The sequence below is a fragment of the Beta vulgaris genome, chromosome 5 (genome assembly GCF_026745355.1).
Source record: "Beta vulgaris subsp. vulgaris cultivar EL10 chromosome 5, EL10.2, whole genome shotgun sequence".
Lineage (NCBI taxonomy): Eukaryota > Viridiplantae > Streptophyta > Magnoliopsida > Caryophyllales > Amaranthaceae > Beta > Beta vulgaris.
The window spans coordinates 16104333-16110098 of NC_079206.1; positions in this window are offsets into that span (position 1 = coordinate 16104333).

A 5766-nucleotide genomic window follows, 5' to 3' on the forward strand; every position below is an offset into this window, starting at 1 on the left:
AGGAACAAAAAAGTAGGTCGATAGCTCGTGAGGAGCCAAAGGAGATACGGAGTTGTCGGACTATTGATGTTATTGAGTCCTCGACAATTCTAGGCAAGCACGTATCTTGATACATGAGGTTGATTAGGTTCAAGCGCACCCCTTGAGTTGTCGTCAGTTGTGGAGACTACTGTCAACGTTAAGTGTATCACCATATCAGGAGATGTAGGAGCTTGAACCGAATGTTCCGAGGAATGAACAGAGGTAGAAGGTGCATATTGTTTATTTTTCTTGCCATTCCATTTATCCAGTGGTATAGCTGGGGAAGGAAGGGCTGGACGCTTGTCTCGTTGGTGGTGCGAGATATCCACTGTTGGTTCAACCCCAAACACACTCGCCATCTGTACATCTGTAATAGCTTTTCCTCGCATTCTTTTCTGCTTTGGGTCAGATGGGATGGTGAATCCCCCTTTTGCGTCCCATTCCTCCATCTTCCTTTTCTGCCGCTTGAATTTGGCTTCAAACTCATCTCCCCCAAATCGAAAATAGGAATTTAGGACTGACTTCGTGTATAAGGGGCTTCAGGTCTTCTTTTCCCCATAAACATAGAAGCCGTGACCGGTAACGCCAGGATTATCTCCTGCTGTTGGCCTTCAACATGATCATACTCATGCATATTCGGTGGTGAAGACTCAGAATTATTGTTGTCAGGCAGTAAATCAAGTGGGGAGGTTGGAGAATAAAGCCACTCGTAGTGCTCATGACCATGGTGAGCCTCCTGGAGTGGTGAAATAGCCTGCAACATAGGGTTAAAATAATCTGCAATGGGGTGTGGGGATATGCGAAAATGATTATCAATGAGACGAGAGATGTTGCGAAGATCATTTGGATCTTGACTGGAGTTTGAAGGAGATTGGATTTCCCTGATGAGCCCAGCATCCTGATTATCTGGAATCCCTCCATTAGCTGCTTCATGGGACCGTTCAAGCCAATTGTTGGGCCCTGCTTCTTGCGGACCTGGTGGTTGAAGTCTCCATCCTGCATTTACTAGACTTTCTAATGTGTTTGGTGGGTTAGGGCCTTGAGCCACAGATGGAGAGGGTGGACTAGTGGGCCTATTTCCTCGAAACGAGCCACACAGATTGCTGGGAAACCAAGTGGAACGGCTGGCCCATTGTGTTAGGCCCAGTGTTTGGAATATCCCTCGTCTCGTATTGGGCCCAATGTTGGGATTGGTAGTTGGGGAACTATTTAGGGCACCAGTAGCATGGATAGGTGGTTGGTTTAGGTCAATGTTCCGTGCGCTAGAGGCCCAAGGTTGTGGTTCATTTTGTGGAATAGAGTGTGGCAGATGAACTGAGGCTCGAGAATCAAGGCCGAGCCCAAATCTTCGTCCAGGGGATGGAGTAACATTTTCCTCCCAGCGAATTGGGGTTTGGTTTTGTAGAGAAGCGTTAGAGAAATCCGGTGGGGGGTTGGTGTGATTTTGCGAATTCTCGTCGGAATATTATTGGGTATTAATCCCCAGACGCGGATCTTGGAAATCCGGTGTAGCATCATAAAAATCATCTGGGGAACTATCCGTGTCTCCATGATCATGAAGATAGAGATGTGGGTAAAGATACGGATCATATTGTGGTCCTGCCAGATTTGGAGGATTGATAGTAAGGTTAAGGCGAGGGTTTCGGTGAAGAAATCTATCATTCAAACCGCGCACCATGTTGGTATAGAGAGGCAAGCCAGCGTGTGTTTGCAAAACGGTCATACCATCTTCCTCGAAACCCCGCACCCGTCGTTGAATAATTCGGGCAGCATCATAAGCCGATAAGTGACAACGACCAGTATTATGCCCTACACACCCGCACTCTTTACAAAATTTAAAAATACCTTCGTAGCGGAAGTATACCCAAGAAACTCGGCCTCCATCAATGGGTAAGAAACACTCTGGGATTAAGGGTTGAGACAGGTCGATAATAAATTTGGCGCGAAGATACGGCTGTTGTGGCAGCCCTGGACCGTGGTTTTCAATAGCTTCTATAAGCCCCACATGGCTAAGAATTCTCACTGTCCACTCGGTGTTCAAGTATCCCCACGGGAGATCATATATACGGACCCAGATCTGTCCCATGTTGAAGTTTATACTTGTGGGAATCTGATTTGCGGAACAAGGACGAAACGTTATAGACTTTCCATCAATAAAGGATGTGTTATAGTGCAAAATCGCATCTCTATCATTGATGTTATGGCACTCTAGGATAAAGTACGGACCTGCACGATACACGCGTATAGGTGCACGTGTAACCCAATGATTGTTAACAATATTATAAACGAAGCTAGAATTCGGCGGAGAAGTATCAAAGAACATGCCAACAACAGCATGGGACCAGTTCATGGATTGGTTATTGAGACGGTTTGGAGGCTGTTGAATAAGGGTACCCAAATCTCTGAATACTATGCGGGTGGGGAAAGTGATGATTTGAATTTTGATGGTTCGCTGAACAAGGATCAAAGTTATTACTCATGATTTTTACCTTGAAGTGGATTTTGTAGTGGAAGAAGGTTAGGTAGACGAATTTAATGTGGAGGGTAATTTGTTCGGCTGTAAATAAAGAAAATTTATGGCGGTAGATATCCTAAGCTGCCGCTAAGCTGTACTTTGCAGTGGATTGCATGATGAACATCTGTCCAGAGGGGGATAAGGTTGCAGATTAGAGCGGCGCCTTACGAGTATGTCGGTGAACTTTTAGGGTTCTCACAGTAGTGAGAATTTTCTCTAGAGAGAGAATTCCTAGTTGAACTAGGTTTTTTTTTTGTTCTATTAGTTGGTTAATGATACAAGTGTTTTCTGAATTTGATGTGCATTTTTTTTCATTCGCATTAAAATATAATAAAGAAAATTCAACATTCAAAAGATACAAATATATGTAATGTGGACATTTAAAGTATGATTAAAACTTGGTAGAGATGGTAATTGTGCTATGTATAATAGCAAGATGTCACAAGTTCAATTCTTGTTGCAAGCCAATTTCATTTTGTTATTTGACATGACATATTACACATAAGACAATTTTAGCGGAGTAAGACAGGTGCCACGTGGCGTGTTTACGTTGTGAGTCACGCCTTTTATATATGAACTAGTATTTTGATCGAGCGATGCCCCGAGTCAGTTACAATCATTAAATTTATTATTATTCATAAATTTCATACTTGATTATATTGGGTTTTCGTAATATTCTGTCTAATGTAAAATTGAAAAATGGACGTTATGATGTGATTAGTTTTTAAAACAATTCTTCTAAGGAATTGGAGATAAAAATAACAATTTCAATGGAATTTGGAGTAAGAGAATGTTATTACTTAAAAAGTTAAAGATCAAGAAGCTCTATATGTTTTTATAATTGGAAAAATTGCCAAAAATAAGCCAACCTTTGTCTGGTCTTCCAGAAATAAGTCAACCTTTAGAAAATCCAGATATAAACCAACCTTTGACCCATTTTTGCCAAGTTTGGGTAGGAATACAGCTGACCTGTTTACCAGGTCATTTCAACCTCCAAAGTTTCAATTACCAGTCATTTTCCTCCAAAGTCCAAAGTTTTCTCTCTCCTCTCATTTACTCACTCTGTATTCAATAGTCCTATCTTCAACAGTGCGAATTCAATTTCGAAGATTACTCTTTTCGGGGAAACTTAATCGCATCAGGAGTCAGGTAAATTTCCAAATTCTGCTTATTTCTTTATTTTTGTTGTTGCTGCGAATGTGATGTTTTAGGGGTTTTTGATAGACCAACATAGGGTTTCTGATGTTGTTGTTTAATGATGAAAAGGAGTTTTTTGTGTTCGAATTTTGGTGTTTTTTTTGTTAATTTAATTGGTCATTCATTCGATTGTTCGAATGTATGTGGTTGCAGAAGATTAAAAATTGAGTCTTTTTGCATGTGTTGTTAGGTTAAATGTAACTAGATGTGTGGGAGAAGGTTACATTAAGGTTTTGGCATGGTGGTAAATTTAGTTCTAATCGTGAAGGGGATATGGTATACCTGGGGGGTGAGGGCAAAACCCATGAGATTCTTGTTGATGAGATATGTTACTGGGAAATAATGGATTGGCAAAAAAATGTGGAACTATGAAACTGTGCATGGGTATATTACCAAATACCAGGGCTGAGTTTGAAAGAGGGAGTTAGGAAGGTGGTAGATGATAATGATGTAAGAGCAATGGGTGAGATAGCAATGAAGTGTAGGTGTGTGGATTTGTATGTGTTGCATAAAGAGGGTGGGCCTGTTTTGAACCAAGAGGGTGGGCCTGTTTTGAACCAAGAGGCTGGCCCCAATGTGAACCAAGACAGTGGGCCCAATTTGCATCCAAAGGTTAGGCCTACTACAGCTGGCCATCTAGCAGACCCAAAAAACTCACACCTAGAAAATTTGTACAACCAACTGTCCAAAAAACCCCAGTAAGGAGCAGCCTAAGGTTGAAGGAAGTAATACTCTTGGGCACCTATGAAGAGGCTCTTGGAAGTATAAAAACCAACACAGAAGACCAACCAATTGTCCAACCTAAAGCAAAACCCTACAAACAAAAGAGCAAAACACCACAAATTCAGTCAACAGTAGTTACATCTTCTCACATCCCCCAAACCCAACAGTCAAACACTGATGTCCCTGAAAACCTCTCATAGAACCAACATTCATACACCAAAACAAGGACCCAACTTCTTGAAAAACAACCAAACACACCACAATACCAGGATTCAAACTTTGATGGGTATGACTGGATAGACCCTAGGCCAGATGAGCCTATTCCTTACAACCAATTGTTTAGTGAAAGTGAGGATTCTGTTGACCCTTTATACACACCTGGAAGTCAATCACAAGATTCTGATGGGCAGGAGGATGAGGGCTCCTTAGTTGCTACTGTAGATTTGAGTACAGATGAAGATGGTCAATTGGAGGATGATATTGGTGGTGATGAGGAAGAAGGTGAAAAAATTGAACAAGAGCTGTTTGGAGATGAATCAGAGACAAGTGATGAAGAGTATCACATTGCTAGGGACAGAGTCAAAACCTGTACCAGTATGTTGCTTCAGATAGCTGAACAATTAGAGAGAGAGGCTGGTGAGGGTAAAATTCCTGGACAAGAAGGAAAGCTGAAGCAGCTAGCTACAAAAGTCCAAGAAGCAGGTGTTGATGGTAATGAATCAGAGTATTATGAAAGTGGTGATGAACAGATCACACCCCCTGCCAGTGGTGATGAAGAGTATACTGGTAGGAGATCTAAGAGAGAATTGTTAGTGGGTGGTGATACAGACTTCAAAAATTTTCAGTGGAGAGTGGGGCAAAGGTTTCCAAGTAGGGAAGAATTCAAGCAAGCTGTTGCCAGGTATGCCATCTTACATGGAAGAGATTTAGGTTATGTGGTGAGCAACAAACCAAGAAGGCAGCAGTTGGGGGTGAAGTGCAAAGAAAAGTGCCCTTTCTACTTGTTCTGATCATGGCATTCGAAGAAGGCAAGTTTCATTGTGAAGAAGGTTGTTAGTGGGCACAGGTGTCAGAGGAACATGAGATGCAATAAGCAGCTAACAACTAGTTGGGTTGCAAAGGAGATGCTTGAAGTTTTTAAAGCAAGGCCTCACTGGCCAGCAAAGGACATTTGTGAGACCATTAAATTGGCATACAAGGCATTGGTGTCCCATACTTTTGCTTACAAGGCAAAGTACAAAGCCCACAAACTTCTACATGGCTCAATGCAAGATCACTACAACAAAGTTAGTAGATATGTAGCTGCAATC